This window comes from Dermochelys coriacea, chromosome 2, assembly GCF_009764565.3.
Source record: "Dermochelys coriacea isolate rDerCor1 chromosome 2, rDerCor1.pri.v4, whole genome shotgun sequence".
Classification (NCBI taxonomy): domain Eukaryota; kingdom Metazoa; phylum Chordata; order Testudines; family Dermochelyidae; genus Dermochelys; species Dermochelys coriacea.
Genome location: NC_050069.1, coordinates 220,726,013 through 220,753,629, shown reverse-complemented (window position 1 = coordinate 220,753,629; position 27,617 = coordinate 220,726,013). Strand labels below are relative to the sequence as shown.

At 41.5% G+C, this 27,617-nt stretch overlaps 1 protein-coding gene across 4 annotated transcripts in view; it reads right to left on the bottom strand.

The window, feature by feature from the left end:
• ICA1 (islet cell autoantigen 1) overlaps window positions 1-5,147 on the bottom strand; it is a 90,391-nt gene extending 85,244 nt beyond the window's left edge. For 2 of the 4 annotated variants that reach the window (XM_038390119.2, XM_038390120.2), the window contains exon 1: window positions 4,880-5,147. The gene's annotated coding sequence lies outside the window, so the exon portion shown is untranslated. The remainder of the gene's footprint in view (window positions 1-4,879) is intronic. The other 2 variants (XM_038390121.2, XM_038390122.2) reach the window with 1 other exon arrangement.
• Window positions 5,148-27,617: the final 22,470 nt, after the last annotated feature.

Genomic DNA, 27,617 nt, shown 5'->3' with positions numbered 1-27,617 from the left:
CTAAAATTAAACACAAAATTTATGCCAACTAGAATAAATTATAAAGTAATCAAATATTATTAGGGGATTTTCTTTATGCAGAGCATCTGCCTTTGTTTAGGCTATCAAAATAGTTTTGGCAATTCTTTGCTATAGCTCAGCTTTAACCTTACTAGAATAACATTTTATGTCAAAAAAAAAAAAAAAAAAAAAAAAAAAAGATAGATATTGCTAGAATAGATCAGATCAAGGCTCAACTGATCAGATATTCTATTTCCAGCAGTGCTTACTACTCAACATATCGAAATTAAATCCCTACCCCCACTCATCCATGAAGCAAGATGCATAATGTTATTGCTGTAAATGGGGCGGCGGGGGGGATATTCCTCTCGGAACCCCTTCAGCTGGTCAGCTTGCACTCTGATCCATGAGGTTTGACTAATCATATGATTTTACCTTGCACAGCAATAGCAATATACAGTTATCCTCAAAAAGAAAAGGAGGACTTGTGGCACCTTAGAGACTAACAAATTTCTTTGAGCATAAGCTTTCATGAGCTAAAGCTCACTTCATCGGATGCATTTGGTGGAAAATACAGAGGGGAGATTTATATACACACACAGAGAACATGAAACAATGGGTTTATCATACACACTGTAAGGAGAGTGATCACTTAAGATGAGCCATCACCAGCAGCAGGGGGGGAGGGAGGAAAAGCTTTCATGGTGGCAAGCAAGGTAGGCTATTTCCAGCAGTTAACAAGAACATCTGAGGAACAGTGGGGGGTGGGGTGGGGGGGGGGAGAAATAACATGGGGAAATAGTTTTACTTTGTGTAATGACTCATCCATTCCCAGTCTCTATTCAAGCCTAAGTTAATTGTATCCAGTTTGCAAATTAATTCCAATTCAGCAGTCTCTCCTTGGAGTCACGTTTTGAAGTTTTTTTGTTGAAGGATAGCCACCCTCAGGTCTGTAATGGAGTGACCAGAGAGATTGAAGTGTTCTCCACTTGGTTTTTGAATTTTATAATTTTTGAATGTTATAATGTCTGATTTGTGTCCATTTATTCGTTTACGTAGACTGTCCAGTTTGACCAATGTACATGGCAGAGGGGCATTGCTGGCACATTGCTGTCATTATGCAAGGCACTGAAATTAGCCATATAGAGTGGAAATCTGAATTAATTACCATCATAGGGCCTAATCACATCAGCCACACTATCAGAGGCTCGTTCACCTGCGCATCTACCAATGTGATATATGCCATCATGTGCCAGCAATGCCCCTCTGCCATGTACATTGGTCATACTGGACAGTCTCTATGTAAAAGAATAAATGGACAAAAATTAGATGTCAAGAATTATAACATTCAAAAACCAGTCGGAGAACACTTCAATCTCTCTGGTCACTCCATTACAGACCTGAGGGTGGCTATTCTTCAACAAAAAAACTTCAAAAACAGACTCCAGCGAGACACTACTGAATTGGAATTAATTTGCAAACTGGATACAATTAACTTAGGCTTGAATAGAGACTGGGAGTGGATGAGTCATTACACAAAGTAAAACTATTTCCCCATGTTATTTCTCCCCCCACCCCATCCCCCCACTGTTTCTCAGATGTTCTTGTTAACTGCTGGAAATGGCCCACCTTGCTTGTCACCATGAAAGGTTTTCCTCCTCCTCCCCCCCCCCCGCTGGTGATGGCTCATCTTAAGTGATCACTCTCCTTACAATGTGTATGATAAAAGCCATTGTTTCATGTTCTCTGTGTGTGTATATAAATCTCCCCACTGTATTTTCCACAGAATGCATCCGATGAAGTGAGCTGTAGCTCACGAAAGCTTTACGCTCAAATAAATTTGTTAGTCTCTAAGGTGCCACAAGTACTCCTTTTCTTTTTGCAAATACAGACTAACATGGCTGCTACTCTGAAACCTTTGTACTATAGTTTTCAATTAAACATCAATGGGGTCTGTAATTAACTCCACTGCAGGAGTCATCTCTACTGAAAGTATGGGCAAGAGTGACTTGAATGTTCTTATAATGACCTGTAACAGATAATTCCAAAGATCTACAGTAACTAATTGCATAAGAGACTCACTTTACCACAGCTAGTAACAGCCACAAAACAATTGTGAAATCACAATTACTCGACAGTGTACAAAAAGTAAGGTTTCCAGTGTTCTTGGCTTCCAGTTTTTCCTTATTTATAATACTTTTGCATAATTCTGCACAGTGTAACCTTGAAAATACTACACAGATTAAACAGTGGCAAAACATTTTGAATAACTAACTGCTTTACTGCTATGCTGTTGGAGGAGGCATTTAAGAAAATATAAATGACACTTTGATGCCATTTCCTGACGTTTTGTTTTGATGACTGACTGATAGATTAATAAGTTTTCCTGCCAACTTAAACAACAGCTTTCAACACTAGTTAGAGGGTAAAAAGTATGTGCTATATTATTCAAACTTTTTTGGAAGTGTTACTTGGGAATTCAATAGAACAGTTCAGGGTGGGGACTGTGAAGCACATATAATGTATAGATAGATGGCAGTGTAATATAGTTAGCTTTAAAAGGAAGGAGAAAAACCTTGTTTTTAAAATAACATCGATCCTCGCCCCACAGTCTTCACTCAAGCAAAACTCCCATTGACTTCAGCAGGCTGGAGTCTACATTGGGCTTGGAGTCTACACGAGACCTATAGTTTGTACTCTTTTCCATAACATGACCTTATTTCACAGACAAAATAGTTTCTGGACCCAATCTTCCTCCCATCTAGCCATAAATGACCTCCCTAGACCATCCTCAGTGGAGGGTGCAATCCCCATGTTGAGCACCAATGCAGTATGCAAGTTTCACAAAAAGCCATCACCCAATAGTGCAGTAATAGAAAACTTGTGCAGCTCTAATGTAGACACAGCATTGGCAGCATTTTAACCATCATATTGCCTTCACATATGGCTTCTCTACCTGGAAAATCTGTACTTGTTATGCCAATACAGTTAACAGTGGCTTTCTTTGGTTTAGCTTAAACCTTTTCCTCAATGCCATTAGCTAAAATTGAAAAAAGGCAATCGTACTAGGATACAAGTGTCCAAACGATGGGTTATGATGGTGTAACTAGGTGTTAAAATTCACATATTAATGCCCATACAGGGAAATTCAGTATAAAAGGCCATAGTTTAGATAACAAAGTGATAAACAGTGGAGTTGCCAGTGCCTTGCCTATACAAGAGCCCTCACCATTGCTTCCACCAATAGGAAATATTGGGGGAAAGATTGGCATTATACAAGTTCTGAGCTAAGGATTCAAGAATCCAACAAACAGTTTGCTTGGCCTGATGTTGTGAGAAAGTGACCGAACAGCTGTGGGAGACATAGCTTTCACCTGATACCAACAGCTGACTCCCCCTGAAGGCAGAACCAGGGAACTAAGCTCACTTCAGAGAAGCCTGCCCTGGAGGAAAAAAAAACTTGGTACCTGGGCCTTTTCAGCCCATTATATATGTATATACAGCTTCATGCTTTTAACACACCCACCAAGAAACCAAGACATGGGAGAAGATAACAGAAGTAAACAAGGGGAAACAAAACAACAGGGGCTGCACATGACTACCAAAGATGACAGATCAACAAGGCATTTCAGCTACTAAAGTTTCAGCCTTCCCCTTTCCAATACATCTAGAGAACCGTAGGAGATAAAAATATTAAGGAAACTAAAGGCCAGATCCTGATTTCAGTTTCACGGACACAAATCAGGTCATAATCCATTGAAGCCAAATAGAACCATAATCTCTGCTGAATCAGAATGAGACTTTTAGCACTAAATGAGATATTTCAGAACAGAAGACATTTCATTTACATATATAAATACACTTACAGGTATTTATTTATGTAAACGTATATTGTGTCAGTATATCAGTGAGTTAAATAGCATGCAGCTCACATGCTCATTGAAGGGACCCTGTCAATTTACAGTAAACCTAAATCCTGGGCTTTAAAAAAACCACACCAAAGTACTATATGCATGCTGTTCACATATTAATTTAAAACGACACAGCAGACAAATCTATGATTTGTAAAACTAAGCTTTTTACTATACTAACGCTTCATTAGAAATATTTTCATGCTTTTTAAAATCCCAATGGAACCAGTTTTGTTGAGCTGTAGCCATTTCACTACCTGGTCTGCAGCGCAAACAGAGTAATATGCACAGGAATAGAAAAAAAAAGAAAAAGAAAAACCCACTATCAACCCAGGGTAAAACAGCCACTGCATTTTCTTCATCCATGCTCAGAAAAATGCAAACAGTGAACAAACAGAAAATACAGTAAAAAGTTCATTTGATTTTTAAATGGTCTTTCCATTTTAATCTGTGGGGTTGGTGGCCACCCAGAGAAGGATTTTTAATAGTTTTAACTGGACGTTTCCCCCAGTTGCCATGTCGGCCCATTTTCCGCAAGGCCAGTGGCTGGAGGGGATGGAGCCAGACAGACATGGATCAACTGCATATGAACCCAGTGATGTACCCGAATGGCAAAGAGGGGGGGGGGGCGGAGGGAATGGAGGGGGGCAGGTGCCATTTTGTAACCTGGACATTTTGCACGGGCAAAGCCCATTAGGCGTCACAATCCAGCCTCAGCCACATCTGGCTCTACAACCCCCGCACCTGCGGAGCATCAGCGCCCCACGTCCACCCCTCCCCCAGCAAGCGAGGGATCCCACCCGAGGGAGACGTGGCACCTGCCCGGCATGCCCACCCCGCAGCCCTGCCCGGCCCTTAGGTGCCTCGGCCCCGGTCCCAGCTGCCAGAGGAGAAACCTGCTCTTCCAGCCAGGCCCAGCGCCGACAAGCCGCGGTTCCCCCGTGCCAGGTCCCCCCGGCTGCGCTCACCTTGCCCGGGGATGCGGAGGGCTCCTCGCCGGGGCGCGGCCCCTCCCCCCACAGCCCGAGCCGGGGCTGCCGACAAGCCGCCGCCCCAGGTGTTCCAGCGCCGCCAGCGTCACAATGCCGAACGCAGGCGCCTCCGCCGGGGAGCCCCGCCCCGAGCAGGGCGGAGCCTCCGTCACCTACCTCCTCTTCCCCGCCCCCGGCTCCGGCCCTCGGGCGCCAACCCGGGCCGCGCGGGCCCGATTGTCGCCAGCCTCGTGCCTGGCAGCTTCCTTGGCTTGGCCGCGCCAAGCACGGGACTCACCCCCGCCCCTTTGTCCGCCCCGTGCTGGAGGCAACACGTGAAATTCTCTCCTCCCTCTAGTCCCCCCCCCCCCCCCGCACGCCACAGAAACGGAATCAGGAAGCCTCTGTGTGCTGGGGGGCAGGGCGACCTAGTGGGTACAGAGCGGGGGGGGGGGGGGGAATCCAGCTCCCATGAAAGCCAAGCGAGAGCCCGGCCATTGACTTCCAGCCGGAGAGTTGGAGCAGCCCCCGGGCGTCTTCATGCCTCTGGCAGTATTGCCAATGTCAGATCAAATATCATGAGTCGGACGCCCCAAAATCATAAAACTGGCCTCAAAAATCATGAGATTTTTGACAAAGATTGTATTGTGTTGTTTAGGTCAGTCTCTGGGGTTTGGAACGCCCTCTGCCCATCCCCAGGGTGTGTGCATGTGACAATTAGTGTTTCCCGTTCTCCCACAGGTATTGATAAGGTCATTTTGGCCCCTGCTCCAGGAGCTTTCACCTCCACATCTGCTCCACTCAGTAATTTATCCTGTCCTCCAGTCCCTCATCAGTTGTGTCCCCACTCAACCACCCTCAATTCAGCCCCCCTCAGTTCAGCCTCCCTGCCCCATAGACCCCCACCATCCTCAGTTCATCTTCTCAGCATTCGCCCCATCTACTCAGAACTCACCATCAATACAGCCCCTGCATCCCACCAGCCCCCTCCTCACTTCAGCCCCCACCCTCCTCACTTCAGCCCCCCTGCAGCACCAGGCCATAGTTCAGGCTTCCTAGCCTCATCTCTGTTCCTCTTAGGGTTCTTCACCCTCCTTGGGCTTGGGGGGGGCTGCTGTGGGGTCCCCTCGCCTGTTACCCAGGTTTTCAGAACCCAAAACAGTGGTAACTTAACTGTTTCTCTCCAGGCAGTGCCAGGAGTAAATTAATGGGGGAACAACTCATCCATCTGACATAGCCTTAGCACAAGCTAGAGTCTTTTGTAGGTTTAGAGCATTTCAAAACATTTATATTTATCTAGAGTTAAGAAATGGTTTAAAGGGATCAGTGGCCAGACTTTGCCGGGGGGGGGGGGGGGGAGACCTCCTTCCCCTCTGACTGCTGGAGAGCTTAGATGATAGATCCATGACCAAAAAAAACTTCCTCAGACTGCTCCAAAGCAAATTATTTAACCTACTCTTTTATAGCTAACTTCAAAGCACATAACCTATAGTGACTCCAAGAGAGTCACCATAGTAATCCCTTATGGGTCACTAATTCTCCTACTTCCAGCAAAACTACTCATTATCTCTTATCATCAAAACATTTCTAGTCATAACAATAATAAAACTTACAGATCAAAGGTGTCAGAGGCGCTCAAGACCAAGGTCGGCCATCCAAACACTCCTTCTATTCTCACAATACAAAAAGAAAAGGAGTACTCTTGGCATCTTTGAGACTAACAAATTTATTTGAGCATAAGCTTTCATGAGCTACAGCTCTGATGAAGTGAGCTGTAGCTCACGAAAGCTTATGCTCAAATAAATTTGTTAGTCTCTAAGGTGCCACAAGTCCTCCTTTTCTTTTTGCAGATACAGATTAACACGGCTGCTACCCTGAAACCTCTCACAATACAGTCACTTCTTATCCCATCCTCCCATTCTGATAGCAAAACTGCAAACATGCCATTATTTGGCCTTGCCTCTCAGGCCCTAAAGATTTTCCTAGCTATGTGATTTTGGTTTTCAGCTGGCAGTGGCTCAACATACAAAATTGCTGACTGCAGTACTGTCAGATTCTGGGGTACACGCAGGACTGTCAAATTCTGGGGTAACACTCCAGTTCCCAGGCTAGCAGGGAAGCAGCTGCCTGTGGCTGACAGCCGGAGCTGAAAAAATAATCCTGAGCTTTGAGAGGTCTGTCACGAGATCATGAGTGAGGCTTAATTTTACTTAGAAATCACATCTCTTGCGATAAATTTGTGAGAGTTGGCTTGTCTGCTCTCATCCTGCCAAGGCCTGGGTGTGGGATGCATTGTGGGATAAAGCCACAAACAAACAAATAGCAGCAACAACAAACCCCCAACCTAACACTTTTAGTTAGGAATGCCATGGGGTGATAACAGGTAGTTGGCCCCACAACCATTTCCAAGATGCTAAAGCCCAAATCCTGCAATATGAGTCAAGCAGGTTCAAGGCCTAAAATGGTCCGACAAATAATGGAGGTGTTACCGTAAAAATTAGGGTTGAGTCTCCTCGATTCATTCTAAGTGACCACACTTGTACAGAGACATAAATACATGTTTCTTCTTCACCTGCTTCTCTACTTATTTTTGGACTTAAAAATCAAATGCTACAATATCAAGTATGTCGGTTACAGCATCTACTTTGGTAGATTTAGCATAATGTCTTGCTCAGTTAAGATATTTCCCCTTTAATATTGTTATATGGCACTTTTAAAATTAAATTTTAACCCCCTTTTTCTTAATGTTTCTTAGTCTAAAATCATGTTTCATGTATAGTATCTCCAGATGAGGATATTATTAATAAAGTACAATCTGTCCATTGTAGCATCTCTCCGACCCCCTCTGGAATATTTTTAGTGTAGCAGGGATAAAAAATGTAACCACAGGAAACAGTGTGCCAAATGATGTGTCATATGTAATGTACCTAGTACTTTGCTCACCCAAGACTGTCTGCCAAAGTCTATCAGATGTATGGAAAACACTGAAGTATTTAACTCCAGCAGCTCAGTTCCTAATTTCCTTCACACTGAAAGTACTGTTCCTTTATAGTTTTAGGTTTCAGAGTAGCAGCCGTGTTAGTCTGTATTCGCAAAAAGAAAAGGAGTACTTGTGGCACCTTAGAGATTAACAAATTTATTTGAGCATAAGCTTTCATGAGCTACAGCTCACTTCATCGAAATGCATCCGATGAAGTGAGCTGTAGCTCACGAAAGCTTATGCTCAAATAAATTTGTTAGTCTCTAAGGTGCCACAAGCACTCCTTTTCTTTTTTATAGTTTTACTAAGATCTGTTTGTTCTAGGCATATTCTCATGGACTTGGGGTTTTTATTACCAAGTTGGAATGTTTCCAATCAATTGGTTTACTGATTTTCTTTAAAACATCTAAATTCACCACATTTACTTTCTTCCGGAACTCAATACCTCATTGCAAACTGAAATGTTCTACATGGTATAATAACTGCGGTACCTCAAAGTTTCAATAAATATGAAGTATGGTCGTAGTGTAACTGATTTCTTAATCAATGATATCAGAATCAGTGGCCTCCCTCCTCATCGCACTTCTGTCTTTGAGGTGCAGGGTGGGGAGCAACAGGGCTTTCAAAGCCCTCCTTTCTACAAACCTGAAGTTTTCAGAAGGGGTGGACTCGTAATATTCTCTTCCCTCCCTCAATATCTCTCCTGCAAGTGAGCTTGGTGCCATACCCTACCTTAGCTCATTGTCTGCTAAAGGATGGATAGAACACAGACTGCATATTGACACAATTAGGTCACATTCAAGAATTGTTTTTACTATATATAAGAGAAAAATACACAAAGGGAGACACTTTCTCTGTCACTGTTTCAATATTTTCTCATACTGTATATTATATCCAAATGTATCATTTGTGTATTATTTAAACAGATCTTTATTTAGTCTCCCTACTAAAGGATGTTACATTTATCTTTAATAACAAAATGGAAATTCAAGCCGGAAAAGGCAATCCACTCAGGAATGTGGCACAGTTTAGTTTAAGCCCAATTATCTTTGAAGCCCCCTGGCAATGTTTGGCAGAGCAAGCAAGAAGAATGAACACTTTTCCTTTTATACATTATTTGACTCAGACCTTTGTGCATGTTTAGATTTTTTTTCTTTCTTTTTAAGTGGTTTGCTTTGTGAAGTAACCATTTACCAGATTCATAGCATTCAGATATCATGGAAATTAAACCGAAGTTCTCCCATCATCCACTGCCTGCAATTGTGGTATCGTTCTTGAAGCTGATCTTTCCCTCTCCTCTTCCATTTAGCGTGTTTGTAAATCTGTCCACCAGCACACTGAAAATGTTTCATTTTGTTGGAACTCCCACTGCACATCCCCATACATGCCTTTAATTTCCTCTCACCTTGACTTTTGTAAAAAGAAAAGGAATACCCGTGGCACCTTAGAGACTAACAAATTTATTAGAGCATAAGCTTTCGTGAGCTACAGCTCACATCGAAAGCTTATTCTCTAATAAATTTGTTAGTCTCTAAGGTGCCACGGGTACTCCTTTTCTTTTTGCGAATACAGACTAACACGGCTGCTACTCTGAAACTTGACTTTTGTAACTCCCTTGTCCATGGCTTCCACAAGCTTCAGTTCTCCTGATTCCAGCAGGTACAGAACATTGCTTCCCAGATCACCCCAGTAACTATTTCAGTTCCTGTTTTACACTCCAATCCTTGGGTTTGGTGTGGATGGGTGGGTGTGTCACTGTCAGGACTGTGAATGCCAACTACAGGGCGAACTATCAAAAAGCAAGGCAGACACACCAAACTGGTGCTATGTTCTATAATTAGATTTCACCAACCCAGTAACAAATGTGAACTCTTGGAGCACTATAACAGTCTTACCATGGAGTCACAGAAGTCCCCTTGGGCACTCCAGTCTATCTTTCCACCCAGGCAAGCTGGACTGAGTGATACCTAGTTGCTATACACCAAAGATCACAAAAGATGCAGGTTGCTTCCAGTCCCAAGAGACTTACCCCAGGGTCAGTTTGTACCTAAGATCTCACAACAAAGACAACAGTTAAGGCCAATCCTATAATAAACTAACTAAGGATGTATTAACTAGGAAAAAGAAATGAGAGAGTTACTTACAGGTTAAAGCAGGCAACATATTTACACAAATGAGTTACAGTCTATGGTTCCAAAAGGTGATGGAGTTGTAGTAATGTATTAACACTGAATATTTGTTAGAGTTAAACCAGGTTGACCATGGGGATCTTTGCTTTTGTTTCCTAGCTCCAGCCGTGTGAGAGTCCAAACAGCAAAGAGATGAAGAATTTTATTTCAGCAATCTTTATTTCCTCCTTCCAGGATTCAAGCTGATGGGACGAGCTTCCTCATATGTAGCACCTTCATGGGTGAGAGAGGGCCATTAACCCAGTCTTTGTACCATGATGTTTCAAATGGCCCACTTCATTTTGATAGTCCTTGATGTGTGGGAGAACCGCTCCTGCCTGAGTTCACAAATTCAGAGCAGGCATTTTTACAGTTATAAAGCAAAACTTACATATTACCTTATAACAAGGGATACAGACATTAAAAGTAAGATTAATGCATGCAGCAACTTACAAGTATTTTATAGAGTCTAAACATTAAACACATCTTTACAAGTCTAACAGCTATCTTGAACAATACTAACATATAATTGAGCTGGTCTGGTTTCCAGCCCTGAGTTTGTCAGTACCCAGCTGATGCCTACAGCCTTGGCAAGAGCTAGCTCCTGGTCTACCAATGTCACAGTGTGTTTTTGTTTGATTTTTTTTTTTTTGGTTTGGTTGGCTTTTTTTGGGGACTCTGCTTAGATTTGCTCCAGCCAACCTTATGGACGCTGTCACTCTTTTCTGCCCTCCCTGCTGGACTCCTGTTTGTCCCTTCACACCATTCTTGTGCCTGGTCTATACTACAGAGTTAGGTTGATGTAAGATAGCTTACATTGACCTAACTCTGTAAGGCTCTACACTAAAATGTAGCTCCCACCAATGACAGGTTTCAGAGTAGCAGCTGTGTTAGTCTATATTCGCAAAAAGAAAAGGAGTACTTGTGGCACCTTAGAGACTAACAAATTTATTTGAGCATAAGCTTTTGTGAGCTACAGCTCACTTCATCGGATGCATTTGGTGGAAAATACAGTGGGGAGATTTATAATACACACACAGAGAACATGAAACAATGGGTTTTATCATACACATTGTAAGAAGAGTGATCACTTAAGATGAGCCATCACCAGCAGCGGGGGGGGGGAAGGGGGTAGAGGAAAACCTTTCATGGTGACAAGCAGGGTAGGCTATTTCCAGCAGTTAACAAGAACATCTGAGGAACAGGTTTCGTGAGCTACAACTCACTTCATTTCCGATGCATCCAATGAAGTGAGCTGTAGCTCATGAAAGCTTATGCTCAAATAAATTTGTTAGTCTCTAAGGTGCCACAAGTACTCCTTTTCTATCTGAGGAACAGTGGGGGGTGCGGTGGGGGGGAGAAATAACATGGGGAAATAGTTTTACTTTGTGTAATGACTCATCCATTCCCAGTCTCTATTCAAGCCTAAATTAATTGTATCCAGTTTGCAAATTAATTCCAATTCAGTAGTCTCTCGCTGGAGTCTGTTTTTGAAGTTTTTTTGTTGAAGGATAGCCACTCTCAGGTCTGTAATCGAGTGACCAGAGAGATTGAAGTGTTCTCCGACTGGTTTTTGAATGTTATAATTCTTGACGTCTAATTTTTGTCCATTTATTCTTTTACGTAGAGACTGTCCAGTTTGACCAATGTACATGGCAGAGGGGCATTGCTGGCACATGATGGCATATATCACATTGGTAGATGCGCAGGTGATGGTAAAGACAGGTTTCAGAGTAGCAGCCGTGTTAGTCTGTATTCGCAAAAAGAAAAGGAGTACTTGTGGCACCTTAGAGACTAACAAATTTATTTGAGCATAAGCTTTCCAGAGCTACAGCTCACTTCATCGGATGCATTCAGTGGAAAATGTGGAAAATACAGTGGGGAGATTTATGTACATAGAGAACATGAATGTATATAAATCTCCCCACTGTATTTTCCACTGAATGCATCTGATGAAGTGAGCTGTAGCTCACGAAAGCTTATGCTCAAATAAATTTGTTAGTCTCTAAGGTGCCACAAGTACTCCTTTTTGTTTTCATGGTAAAGACGTGTCTCCAGCTCAGCTAAATGCTAGTAACGTATAGGCTTTTTGTGGGAGTGAAAGTTATTTAATTATTTGTTGTTAAAAGTGTTTATAAAATGGGAAAGTAATAGGATAATGAGTGGAACTGGAGAAAGAGCATCAGGTTTCAGGTACAGCATAATTTGGTGTGACACCAAGGCCTCAGGCATTCAAGGCAGGGTCAGGCTGCAGTTGCTCAAACAGAAAAGCCTCAGTGGCCACTCATCATGCTTAATAAACATCTGTCTTACAACTCTTTCCACCTGCTGCATCACCCATTGTGAAATGGAGCTGGCTGGGAATTTTCAAGTGAAACCCTGTTTCAGCCAAGAATGCCAATATATTGAACCCAATATGTTTTGTGGAAGCAGGTCTGTTTAGATGAACTTCTGATAAACCACAGGCTGGTTTCAGGCCAACCAGCCAGGCAGGCTGCTGGTGAATCTGAGCTTCCATGGCTCTGGAACAGTCCCACCATGTGGACTGCTCTGGGGCCAGGACCCCAATGCTTTCAGTGTCTGTGGCTCCAGGGCATTCCCATCACGAATCATCCCAACCTTCATCCCATCATCCCAGCCTTCCCTGGTGAGCCAACTGCCCTAAGAGTTGGGAAGCTGAGGGAGTCAGCAGGCATGGGAGTCTGGAAGTACTGGGGTCCCTAGCTCAGGGCAGTTTGCATGCTGGGGCTACCCCAGAGCCAGAGACCCTGGAAGACTTAGGAACTTCTGAATGAAATTGACAAGATTCTTGTCAGTTTCACAGTCCATGATTCAATAACAGTTCTGAAACTGACAAGAAACACATCAATTTCACTTATCTGCTCCCTCCCCCATTCCAGGGAGCATATTTAATTTTGGAAACAATGTGCTAGTATTTCTGAAATTAAACTTTTTGGTTCATGGAAAATTTCTAAATGTCAAATTTTCCCATAAACTGGAAATTCTGAATTTCAATGAGTTCTGTAGCTTATGAAACATATGTGAGCACAAGGGTCCTTCTGTGGGCTTCTGACTGAAGGCCTAGGGCATATAGTTGCATTGTGTTGCACTGCAAAAAATTCAAAGAAACGATTAACAGTTTTCGTTTTAATTTAACTTTCCAATGATAGTATCATATAATATATTTTAATTATTCACTTGTGCAATTAATATCAATGGTATGTGAAATGGTATGTGAACGTCCTTCGGCCCACACCGCTTCCAGCAGGTCCCATTGGTTTGGAGCAGCAAACCACAGCCAGCGGGAGCTGCGATTGGCCAAACCTGCGGACGTGGCAGATAAAGAAACCGTCCCGGCCTGGCAGGGGCTTTCCCTGCACAAGCAGCGGAACAAGTGGTCTTGGGAACCACTGGTCTAAGGTCATGCAAGCAGTCTGTGGTAGAGTCAGGAAGTGAACCAAGATTTCCTGAGTCCCATACCAGTGTCTTAACCATAAGACCATCTTTACTTTATACTCACCTGCTTGAGTTGGCTATAGGTACTAGCTCTTGTTTAAGTATTAAAATAAGAGACACACTTGACACTAAAAAGAAAAGGAGGACTTGTGGCACTTTAGAGACTAACAAATTTATTTGAGCATAAGCTTTTGTGAGCTACACTTGACACTGTGAGATGAGAATGGGGGTCATAAAATGATAACAGTTTACAGAAGTATTATAAAATGTAGTCAATAAACAACATTCCTAGACCTTTTGAGTGACAGGAAGTATCAACTATTGAATCTTATTGGTTTGGTTTGTATTGTATTATTACACTGAAAATGTTAATAATAAATACAGAATTCTGGAAGTCAGTAGTAAAGAATTAAGAGTAAAGGCTGAAGCTTCTGGGTGTTTTCTTTGATATGTTCATGAGAATTATTCTGTTCAAAAACTGCAAACTTGAAACAAATGTATTAATTATTAAAATAACTTCACCCATTAAGAATATGAATCATCTAATTTTTTAAAGATTCCTGGAGACATTTCATATGATAATAAGATGAAAAATGTATTTTTTACAATTTCTAGCAGCTGTTGTGTTGGTGAAGGGTAAGGAACAGCACATTCTCTAAAGTGTTTGAATAGTGTTAACATGTCAGAAAGCAAACATTTTAAATCTTGACAAACACTAACTATTGCAAGCAATAACACTAGATTGAAATTTTACTCATCTACCATAAAAGATTCTTGTGTAATAAAAGACACTTCATGTCCATCAGTTGAAGGTATTTGTCTTAATAGATAAACATTTTCATTTATCAGGCAATGCCATGGCTTGACATTCCAGGTTTCCATTTCTGAACAGCCTAAAAATCCTGGTTCAGCAGCATTTAAAATAATTGTTGGTCCAAAATATGTTAGTATCTCCATTTTATAAAGTAGTGTAGCACCTACTTGCATATAGAGTGAAAGCAGGCCAGCACAAAACATGACAAAATATCACCATGTGTGACAAAAGGATTCTTACTGATAATATTAGGGATCTTTACAGAATATGGTAGCTGATAGATCCCATTGAGTAATCTGGAGGAGCTGAATATTTTGAATCAGATTCTCCAGTGCTGTGCAGCTGTATTGCACAATATTGCTGGGGCAAACTGATCTTAAAACCTGTCTTATCTGGCCCAAGGAGGATCACACTGAAGTAATTCTGATCTCCAGTGGCACAGAGCTGCCATAGGGGCTTTTATTCTACTCCTCATTCTTGTTGCTGATGTAGCCGGGAAAAGTGGGAATGGCTTGAGGAAAGGGAGTGTGGCTGAAATGCAATTATGGTGTACCAGTTCTTAGCTATGGTTTCAGCTCTTTGTGCTTGGGCTTCTCTAACTTGGCACAGTAGGACCTGAGTTAAACAGAGGCAGCAACAGAATAAAAGGAGCAACCTCCCCTGACCTGCACTGTGGGAGGATCAACCACACCTCAGGAGCTAACCCTCTGTCTGTATTTATAAATACTTGTATCCACTGAATAATTTTGTGCGTTAGACTTATATTAAATAGATCAAGGGATAAATCTAGCTCACCTAACTCATGGAGGCAGTAATTTCAACCAAAGTAAAGTAATAACTTACCAGATAGATTCACTCTTTACTCATGACCAGTCCATTGTCAGTTTAATGTCCAAGTCTTAATGTAAAAGGTATTTCATCTATGTACCATCTCCATAATTTGCATCAGTTGTGTGATTCCTGAGGTGATTCTTCACCTTAGTTTGGTCTTAACCATTTTTGGTTTATTTCTTCAAATGACACCAAGCAAATATTTTTCAGTTGTATTCTCTAGCTGCAAGCTATTGCTCTGTTGTTAGCGGAACAAGAGGTGGTCATTTTATTTTCCAGAAATGTCCATCTATTTTGTTCAATGAAGAACTTCTAAAGTAAAAAGACCATGACAAAATGGGTAAGACATACTTGAAAATAAATGACAACTATTTTTAAAATCTCTTGAACCTACTATTGGTGGCAGCTTCCTTTTGTATGTCATGCCTCCCCAGTCCTGTGCAACATAGGGAGCATGTTAAGATCAGAATTTGGGCATGAACAATTCTGCTGCATTTCAGCAGTCTCTGGAGGGTACAACAGGAGCATGATGAAACTGGCAGAATTTAGAACAGATCTGAGCTTGCTTTAAATTACACCAGGGCCAATGGATCATTTCGGGTACCAAGCATAGCATGACTGGAGCTAAGGATATGACCCAATGACTGCATGCTTAGGATCATTGTTTTCCATAGGACCTTCCATAGGACAGTGACCTGAGGATGTTAAAAAAAATAGTGTATATGTGCTATTAATTCTCCACTTGTAGAGAATTCTTTCTTTCTTTCTTTCTTTCTTTCTTTCTTTCTTTCTTTCTTTCTTTCTTTCTTTCTTTCTTTCTTTCTTTCTAGTTATGAGAAAGAATTAGGGAGATATTGAGTTGCAACACTGGAATTGATATTCTGTTGAGCTGCCATACCCTTATATGCTGGGGTAACAGCACTTGTTGATTTAGGTGAGAGGGAGGTTTTTTTCGTAGTAAGCTCAGAAATATTAATTGTGTTGAAAATTTTATTTTCAAATCCATTTCACAGTTTGTTCCTGGAAAGCTTTGCTTCTTACCCTGGAAACATTATTGAGCTGTACTGAGAAAAATGGTTGGAGTTTTCTTTTAAGCAGAGAAAATACTTGTTCTTCAGAATAATTTTCTATCTCCCATTCAACAGTGGTTTTTTTTCTTTTGTTCTTCTCTTTTAGATACAACATGGATCATTTAGCACAGAAGACTTGCTGTACTCTAACACAGATTCATTATTCCCTATTCATGCTGATCTTTTCTTTTCTTACATATGGATTTAGTACACATAGTTACATGAGACTTGTGTTTCCTGAACATTCATCTAAAATTATATCTTTATTCCAGTTCAATTCTCTTTGCCTAATGTGTTTCAAATCATTCCTGCTGAAGAGAGCTCAAAATTAATTAAGATTATGCTGTGACAGATACAGCAATTTCCACAATATCTTTGGGAGATCTTACTCTATTAAGTTTATGTATCATTGTGGGCCAGGGATTGTATGCAGTTCATGGGAGAAGTGACCGCAGGCCTTTAGGAACTAAGACCATGGGTGTGGGAGAGAATGAAGCAAATCCACTCAGGTTGTAACACCTCCAAAGAAGTACCACTACCGAAAGCTGTGTGGTAATTTATCACTGTGGACAATTACGCTGTTTATAGCCTTTGAGGAGAAAGCAAAGCAGGCCTGCTTAAGCAGTCTGATTTTCTGGGGTGCTCATACTGTGGGCAGGGGACTCTGAAGTCTGGAAAAACCTTGGCCAGGAAGAAGAGGGATGCAGGTCTTTGCCCAAGAGAGGTGATGGCTGGGGAGCTAGGAGCCTAGAACAGATGTCCTTGCTGGATCATGGAGGGGAAATACAGGTGCAGATACCCTGAACTATGACATAGGCATTAAAATTTTTACCTTCAAATTCAGCCTCTTAATTCACTGTCTGAAAATAACTAACTTTCTCAACCATCACACACACTTTTGTAAACATGATTCTAAATATCCACATCAGTTTTTGGAACTATACTAGTTTGTCTTTTTGTTGGTTTATTTCTTGTTGTTTTGTTTTCCAATATGTAGGATCCACCTATCCTTTTACAGATGTAGCCTACTAACTTTTGTTGACAGGTTTCAGAGTAGCAGCCGTGTTAGTCTGTATTTGCAAAAAGAAAAGGAGTACTTGTGGCACCTTAGAGACTAACAAATTTATTTGAGCATAAGCTTTTGTGAGCTTTGAAGCGAGCTGTAGCTCACGAAAGCTTATGCTCAAATAAATTTGTTAGTCTCTAAGGTGCCACAAGTACTCCTTTTCTTTCAACATTTTCACTATCACTTCCTGTTTGGAGACATTTCTAATTCCTTCATTAAATCCCCATCAAAATAAAAATAAGCTTGCAGTATATATAGATATAGCTAGAGCTATTTTGTAGAGTTTGATTTAAATTGTTTTGAATTTGCAGCTGTGAACTATATCATACTCCCACAAGTTTAATTTATTTCTTGCACAGCTGTAGAAATAATCCAACTGAATGGCAGAAAGTAAAATATTTGGGGACAGATTATGCCTTTCAGCACAGCCTTGAGCAAAGGATGATGTATAATCTGCACCACCCCAAAAACAGACCTGGAAGGCACTGTGCTTTTAAGACACCCTTCTGAGGCATAAATTACCTCCCTGATTCCTTCTAGCCTAAACCAGCAGCAAATTATGACTCTTGCTGCACTGGGGGAATGTGTCCAAGGCTCCCACATTCCATTCTCCATCTTGTCGACTCCCTGCCCACTTGCTCTAAGCAGGGAATAAGTGAGAGCACACATACTCCTACATGCCTGGACCCAAGTGGTCCAAGGGGGATTCTTATTCTTTCCCCCTCACTTCCACTCTGAACTTTGGGGTACAGATGTGGGGACCCACATAGATTCATAGATTCATAGATACTAAGGTCAGAAGGGACCATTCTGATCATCTAGTCCGACCTCCTGCACAGCGCAGGCCACAGAACGTCACCCACCCACTCCTATGAAAAACCTCACCCATGTCTGAGCTATTGAAGTCCTTAAATCATGGTTCAAAACTTCAAGGAGCAGAGAAGCCTCCCTCCAGTCAACCATGCCCCATGCTACAGAGGAAGGCAAAAAAACCTATTTACCCTGAATATTTATAGATCAATTACTTACCAAAATCCCATTATCCCATCATACCATCTCCTCCATAAACTTATCGAGTAGAATCTTAAAACCAGATAGATCTTTTGCCCCCACTGCTTCCCTTGGAGTTATTCCAAAACTTCACTCCTCTGATGGTTAAAAACCTTCGTCTGATTTCAAGTCTAAACTTCCTGGTGGCCAGTTTATACCCATTTGTTCTTGTGTCCACATTGGTGCTGAGCTTAAATAATTCCTCTCCCTCTCCTATATTTATCCCTCTGATATATTTATAGAGAGCAATCATATCTCCCCTCAACCTTCTTTTAGTTAGGCTAAACAAGCCAAGCTCCTTAAGTCTCCTTTCATAAGACAAGTTTTCCATTCCTCGGATCATCCTAGTAGCCCTTCTCTGTACCTGCTCCAGTTTGGATTCATCCTTTTTAAACATGGGAGACCAGAACTGCACACAGTATTCTAGATGACGTCTCACCAGTGCCTTGTATAACGGTACTAAAACCTCCTTATCCCTACTGGAAATGCCTCTCCTGATGCATCCCAAAACCGCATTAGCTTTTTTCACAGCCATATCACATTGGCAGCTCATAGTCATCCTATGATCAACCAATACTCCAAGGTCCTTCTCCTCTTCCGTTACTTCTAATTGATGCGTCCCCAACTTATAACTAAAATTCTTGTTATTAATCCCTAAATGCATAACCTTACACTTCTCACTATTAAATTTCATCTTATTACTATTACTCCAGTTTACAAGGTCATCCAGATCCTCCTGTATAATATCCCGATCCTTCTCTGAATTGGCAATACCTCCCAGCTTTGTATCATCTGCAAACTTTATTAGCACACTCCCACTTCTTGTGCCAAGGTCAGTAATAAAAAGATTAAATAAGATTGGTCCCAAAACCGATCCCTGAGGAACTCCACTGGTAACCTCCCTCCAACCTGACAGTTCACCTTTCAGTAGGACCCGTTGCAGTCTCCCGTTTAACCAATTCCTTATCCACCTTTTGATGTTCATATTGATCCCCATCTTCTCCAATTTAACTAATAATTCCCCATGTGGCACGGTATCAAACGCCTTACTGAAATCTAGGTAAATTAGATCCACTGCATTTCCTTTATCTAAAAAATCTGTTACTTTTTCAAAAAAGGAGATTAGGTTGGTTTGGCACGATCTACCTTTTGTAAAACCATGTTGTATTTTGTCCCATTTACCATTGACTTCAATGTCCTTAACTAATTTCTCCTTCAAAATTTTTTCCAGGACCTTGCATACTACAGATGTCAAACTAACTGGCCTGTAGTTACCCGGATCACTTTTTTTTCCTTTCTTAAAAATAGGAACTATATTAGCAATTCTCCAATCATTCGGTACTATTCCTGAGTTTACAGATGCATTAAAAATTCTTGCTAATGGGCTTGCAATTTCAGGTGCCAATTCCTTTAATATTCTTGGATGAAGATTATCTGGGCCCCCCAATTTAGTCCCATTAAGCTGTTTCAGTTTCGCTTCTACCTCTGATATGGTAATATCTACCTCTATATCCTCCTTCCCATTTGTCATGCTACCATTATCCCCAAGATCCTCTTTAGCCTTATTAAAGACTGAGGCAAAGTATTTGTTTAGATATTGGGCCATGCCTAGATTATCTTTAACCTCCGCTCCATCCTCAGTGTTAAGCGGCCCCACTTCTTCCTTCTTAGTTTTCTTCTTATTTATATGGCTATAGAACCTTTTACGATTGGTTTTAATTCCCTTTGCAAGGTCCAACTCTACTCGACTTTTAGCCTCTCTCACTTTATCCCTACATCTTCTGACCTCAATTAGGTAGCTTTCTTTGCTGATCCCTCCCATCTTCCACTCCCTGTATGCTTTCTGCTTCTTCATAATCACCTCTCTAAGATGCTTGCATGAAAGACCCCCTAAGCTTATTTTTATCAGCTTAGGTTAAAAACTTTCCCAAGGCACAAACTCCACCTTGTCCTTGAACAGTATGCTGCCACCACCAAGTGATTTAGACAAAGAATCAGGGAAAGGACCACTTGTAGTTCCTGTTCCTCCAAAATATCCCCCCCAAGCCTTTACACTCCCTTTCCTGAGGAGGCTTGAGAATAATATCCTAACCAATTGGTTACAAAGTGAACACAGACCCAACTTCCTGGATCTTTGGACTACTGAAAAAAAAATCAATCAGTTCTTAAAAGAAAAATTTTATTAAAAAAAAAGAAAAGGTAAAAATCCCCTCTGTAAAATCAGGTTGGAAGAGTAACAAAAGATGCACAAAACACAGAGAAACCCTCTCTAGCCTTAGTTTCAAAGTTACAACAAAACAGGGATAAAACTCCCTCCAGCAAAGGGAAAATTCACAATTTGAGAAAACAAAGATAAACTAATACACCTTACCTGGCTGTACTTACAATTTCTGTAATATGAGAGACTGGTTCAGAATGGTTTGGAGGACATGGATTAATGTCCGGTCCCTCTTAGTCCCAAGATCGAACGAACACAGAAACAAAGAACCCAAAACAAAGCCTCCCCCTCCCAGATTTGAAAGTATCTTTTGTCCCCATTGCTTCCTTTGGTCAGGTGCCAATCAGGTTATTTGAGCTTCTTAGGTAGGAGGAATTTTAGGCTACCCTTATGGTTATGACAGGAGTGTAGTCTCAAGTCACGATTTAGAGCCTTCGGTAACAGCTACTCTCCAAAGTAAAATTATGTTAGCTATTGGTATAAACAAACAACTAAAGCTACAATTTACTGATCAGAAATCAGCTAGTGTTGTTTCAGAACTCCTTTTTACTACACATCTTGATTCATATTCAATTTGACAGATTGTAGGATTCATGATTAGTAATATTCTTCACCATGTAGAATCCTGCCAATGGGATTCATGTAGCTTGTTACTATGTAAAGACTCTCAACAAAAGGTGTTGAGCCATTAAATTGTCACTTTTAAGAATTTTAAAGGACTGATATAGAAGGTCACTTGGTCAATGGAAAGACACCCATTGACTTCAATGGGCTTTGGCTGAACCCTATACTAACTTCATTTATATCATCTCTGTCCAGTAGTACTACAAGTCCAATAGACTAAATTCAATCCTTGAATTTCAATGGAATTGCACCAGGGATGAAATTGTCTTGGTAGGTCAATGTAATGTTGCTTTCCTGATGAACTCTTTGAAACCAAAAGTAATTAAACTCTAAAAAGTATGAAAAAGAAGCTTAAACTAACCAAGCAAGATGTTCAGAGGCAGGCTTTTTTCAGGCCTGTGTGAACCCACAAAAATTGCATTTCTCTCACTGAGCAGGAAGGGCTACATGGAACCAAACATCCAGGTGGTATACTGGGCAGGATGGGAGAGTTTTCTCTAGATAAAATTCTTTGTATGAAGTTATATGGTCATAAACAATAAGGTGGCTCAAAGACATCACTATTCCCTTTAATAAGTTCTTTACTTATCTTTGTAAAGCATTTTTGAGATCTCTAGATGAAAAATGCACGTAAGCAATAAATATGACTAAAAAAGTACTTGTGGACAAATACCAAAGATGGCTTGAAGAAGAATAGACTTCTGTCCTCTGCCAATGCAGAACAAAGCATCATTGTACACTGCCTTCTAATCTGTGATCCCGAACAAGGACTTACAGAGGACAGCAGCACAGTCTTGCACTATAATGAACACAAATAATATGAAAAGGAGTACTTGTGGCACCTTAGAGACTAACAAATTTATTTGAGCATAAGCTTTCGTGAGCTACAGCTCACTTCATCGGATACATCCGATGAAGTGAGCTGTAGCTCACGAAAGCTTATGCTCAAATAAATTTGTTAGTCTCTAAGGTGCCACGAGTACTCCTTTTCTTTTTGCGAATACAGACTAACACAGCTGCTACTCTGAAACAAATAATATGCATTATTTAGATTTTCACCTTGTGGTGCATATTTAGAATTATTTCAAGAAATCTGAGGGTTACCAAATGAGTTTTTAATCAATTAAATTGCCAAATTATTCCTCTCTTGACATAGAATTCAGTGGAGCTCTGCCATATACCCTATGGGTCCTTGGTCACAGAATTGAGGGCTGATATACTGCATAATATACAAGGCCCTAAGGTGCAGTATATAAAAGGTACATACATTGATATCCCTGCAGGGCTGAAATTACACAGGAAATATTATTTTTTCTATTCCAGAACATGATTTTATTAGAAAAATGTGCTTCAGTAGGAGAAAGAGAGACAGAGAGCGAGAGCTGTCACTCAGTGAAGTGATGAAAACCTCTGGACATTACCTGGGACTGCATGGCATGAAAGAGGTGAACAGGAACATCAATCCTTGACTTAATCCCAAAATGGCTGTTGCACTTGGATGTTGTCAGACTTAATACAGAAGGGCTCCCCAAAAGGCACAGCAAAGGTGAAATCCTGGCCCCACTGCAGTCAATGGGAGTTTTGCCCTTGACTTCAGTTGGGCCAGGATTTCACCCTAAATAGTAGATTATTCAGTATATCAGCCCCGGGTAGAGGACAATACAGATTCACCCTGTCCCAGGGTGCCTAAGTCAGAATTCAGGGACAATCTGGTGCCACACAAAGTATGCTCAACTCAGTCCTCAAGGGATCTGTGCCGATAACTCCATGTACATTTTGGGCCAAATTCTGCCTTTCCTTACAGCAATACAGTGGAGTAACACCACTGAAGTGAATGGATTTTCTCAGACTCAGGTATAACTGAGGCCAAATTTTTGTCCATGGTTTTTAAGAATATCAGAGAAAGAGAGGCATGTCTTTAGTTTCTGGGTTTCCTACGTGGAGACTAGTGAAAAAGGAGAATATGTTTTGCTTTTCTAAGAGATATGCTCTAGTTCAGGGATCGGCAACCTTTGGCACATGGCCCATCAGACCAATGGGGGTTGCAGGAAATGGCGCAGGCCGAGGGATGTGCTGGTTGCTGCTTCCCGCAGCCCCCAATGGCCTGGAACGGCGAACCGTGGCCAATGGAAGCTGCAATTGGCCAAACTTGTGGATGCTGCAGGTAAACAAACCAGCCCGGCCTGCCAGCAGATTTCCCTGATGGGCCACGTGCCAAAAGTTGCTGATCCCTGCTCTAGTTCAAGCAGGAATTAATGTGGGAAAGTCCGGTGGCCTGTGTTATACAGAAGGTCAGACTACATGATCACAATCATCCATGCTGCCCTTAAAAATTTATGAATCTATGGGGGTGATTGGGGTGGGAAAGGAGAACTTCACATTAACTCCTAATCCTGAGCTAGGGACAGAATTGATAGGCTCTGAAAGAAGTCCTCCTGGCCCTCTTTGGCCAAGGAAAGATGCTGTTATATAGGAGGCAATTTGCTGCCATGCATGAATAATCCTTGTTTCCCAATGCTGATAAATAATCCCCAATGCTGGATTATTTAACTGCAAGTTGTTGTAGTTCTCTAAATACTGTTTCAATGACAGCATATTATTATGGGCCTATTCTTGTAGCAGCTATATGTTACTTTCTCATCTACCCTTCCATTCTATATTAGCTTTGCAAGAAACATTTAGGCCATTCTGATGTGACCATAAAGATATCATACTCTAACCCTTTCCCTGGGAAGGATATTGTAATATGCTTAAAGGAATGATTAACACTCATTGCATACTGCCTCCTTGAAAACATATCTGGCTAGCCTTATTCTGCATTAACACAGAACACACATTATTTATGAGGACAAGCATCTCATCATTTTAGGTGTTTTCAATTAAGACAATAAATGTATAGCCATTTTTCTCCCCTGGATGGTATTCATTATAAGACCTGATAATTTCCAACTCCATTCTACTGAAAATAAAGAAATTAGATCAACACCCTTATGTCCATTGGGTTGTATTATGCAGCTGAACTGAAAGGGATGCAAATATACATTTCCATAAAGTCTACATTATTCAACTCATTGACCAGAAATATGCCAATGAGCTAATATTGTTATGTTTAGTGTCTGAAAGATCATTAAAGGCACCTTAGAGATAAGGAGCTGGAATGAATGACTACACCGAACATGGAAGGAGAACACAGTGAAATGATTTTTAAATTTTGTTTGTGAGAAGTGAATGTTACTGAGACTGGAATCATGTTGTAACTAACTAATCAGTTTTATGGGGGTTGGATTGCTGCTTGTTTCCATAGCAGCTGTGTATCTGGTATAGGAACACAGGAATTGCCATGTGGGATCAGACCCAAGCTCAGTCTAATCCAGTGAGGCTCAAACTTTTCCAGTCGTACCCCCCCTTACCATCCCCCATACCGGAAACTGTCCGCGACCCACCTCCATTACTGCCAAGACTTCCTCAGCAGTGGAGTTTGAGGTTGAAGGTAGAGCAGGAGATGGGGGAGGAATTGGGGCTAGAGGCAGAGATGGTCTGGGGGTGGAGAGGGACTGAGGGCAGAGCAGGGCCTGGAGGCAGAGCAGTACTGGGAGCTGAACAGGGTTGGGGGAGGAGTGAGGCTGGGAGCGGAGCTGGTCTAGGGGCAGAGCGCAGCTGGAAGTGTGGCACTTCCTTCCCGCCCCGCCCCTCCCCATGGGGATTGGCCCCAACACCACTGTGTGTCCTCCCTCCCCAAATGTTTCTCCACACCCTCTTAGGCGGGCACACGCTGCAGTGTGGGAAACACTGGTCTAGTCTAGTCCAATATCCTGTGTCCAAAAGTGGATGACACCAGCTGATTCAGAGGAAGGTGGAAGAAACCCACAGTATCCAGGTGTGGGATAATGTGCCTCTCCTGAAGGTCTCATCCTAATCTCTCATAGTCAGAGATTGATTTAAGGCCAACATTTTTGTTAGCATTGACTATTATAACCCTGGATGCCCCCATTGTCTATATCATTTTCAAAAGTGCTCAGCATTGGGCTAACTTTGTTCCCAGAGGAGCCAAAGAGAGTTGAGCCCCAGCCCTCAGTTGGTGAGTCCGTCCAGCCCAATGTAGAGCAGGATCTAGCAGCCAGCTGGGCCATGGCACACTTCCTCCCCAGTGTGTTCAGGAGTTGGGACTCGCCCTCATTGACTGCCATCTTATTTTTTGGCTTACAAGACAGACAGAACAGAAATTTTCCCTCTGCCTTCATGGTATCATTCATTATTTTATATTCTTTTACCATGTCCTCTCTTTTTCCATCTCATTTCTAAAGAAACCGATCCCAGTATTTTCAGTGCCTTCATGTAAGAATTTTTCCATGTCTATAATCATTCTGGTCACCCTCTAACTCTGCAATATCCTTCTTCATATGGAGTGATCAGGATTGCACAGTAGTCCATAGGAGGCTGTACCACTGAGTTATATAATGGCATCATAGTATTTTCTGTATATTCCATATTATTCTCCATCTCTTTCCTTGTATGTCCTACCTTATTTGCTTTTTTAGCTGCAGCTGCATATTGAGCACAGGGCTTCATTTTAATTTTTTCCCCTTCCACTGTGTATTACTTTGCACTGATCAACACTGAACGTCATCTACCATCATGTTGCTGCCCATTCACCTAGCTTGATTCGGACCTTCTGAAGTTCCTTATAGTCTTCTCTGGACTTGATTAACTGTGACTCAGTTTACCCATGTGGAAAATGAGTATAAAGTTTCCATAGCTCCCAGGGAAGGTATGAGAGTTTTTAGTAAAGTGCTTTGGATCCTCAGATGAAAGGTGCCATACACAGAAAATACAAAGTCATATCATAATAATTAAGCAGTGTTTTATTTTTTGTTTTACATTTTTCAAAATGGGCATAGTGTTTGGCCCAACTGAGAACCACCCTCTCATTCACATATTTTTCTTTGCTCTTACTACTATTATCTTTTAAAGACATTTGGAGTTGCACAAATAGAGTGCCTGAATGTTTCCCAAGACCCTGCATGGGATCAGGCACAAAGTGTCTTAAATCAGCAGAAGTGGATTTTCTTCTGAGCTTCTCTAGTTCAAATAGTGACAAAATTTAGGGCTCAGGGGGAGATCTTCAAAGGCACAGAGGACACTTAAGAGCACAACACTCCCAAAACTGGGGTGCTTTTTATGCCTTTGAAAACCTCTTCCCTCAGCAGATCTATGCCAATTTACACCATCTGAAGATTTAGTCCTGGGTGACTGATCTATTTCTGGATTGATTGTTCAGAAAAGTATCTATTAAGATAAAGAAAAGAGGGACCTAAGAGCAGTAGACTGTGTCAACCAGCATAGTTCATAATGACAGCACAAGGAAACAGGAGGAGCATGAAAGATGTTTGGCTTGGAACAGGGCCGGTACAAGGATATTTTGTGCCCTAGGGGAAACTTCCATCTTGTGCCCCACCCCATACATCGGTTCATTGAGGAGCAAATCCCAACGAGCCCTTATAGCTCTAACTGCACCTGTTGCCTCTTGATTATTAAAAAGATATTTCATAATGATCAGTAATGAATACAATCATACAATACAAGGGCAGAGGGGATATTTTATTATTGGGTTATAAATCTTTTTCCTCTTATAATATAAATCATACATGCTGCTAAGAAGGAACGTCTTGTGTGTGAGTTACATGCCTGGGAGTGAGCAGATCCATGTTCTATTCCCAGCTTTTCCTCAGAATTCCTGCAACACACAAATTCTTCTCTCTTGCAAGGCACCTCAGAGGAACATCTAGAAGAGCTAACTCTTAAATAGACACATCCTTGGGCCAACATGACACCCATATGCCTCATTTTCAATTGAATAGGCACATTGCCTCCCAAGAACTCTGGCAAGCAGGGATAGGGCATGTGCATGGCACACCATCCCTAGAGGACATGCTACCATATTTGCAACCAGTGTGGAGAAAGGTGTAAGGGGAACATGACCAGCACCTTGTGAGGGAATTTGTGCACCTAGGGTACCCAGAGTGAGTTCCTTAAGTAGGACTGCTTGCAATCATGTCCTATGTGTCCTACGGTGCAGGACAACACTAATCTGTCAGTTTATGATTCAAGAGCACTTTAAATGCCAGTGCATCTACTAACTGATGATTAGACAATACAGCACTGAAGCACTTGCATAACTTCAATCATGTAAGTAGTCATGCTATGTTTAAAGTTACTCACATGCTTCAGTGCCTGTAGCATGGGAGCTGGAAAAATGCAGCTACTCTGGATGGAGTTATGTATTACAATTCCTATGGCATTGTGTTTTAAAAATAGGAATATTAAAGATTTATATTGCCAAAGGCGTCAACCAAGTTGGGCCCCATTGTGCTAGGAACTAAACTGATACATAGTAAATGATAGTCCCCAGGTGTTTACAGTCTAAAGACAAGATATAACAGGTGCATAGGCAAACAACT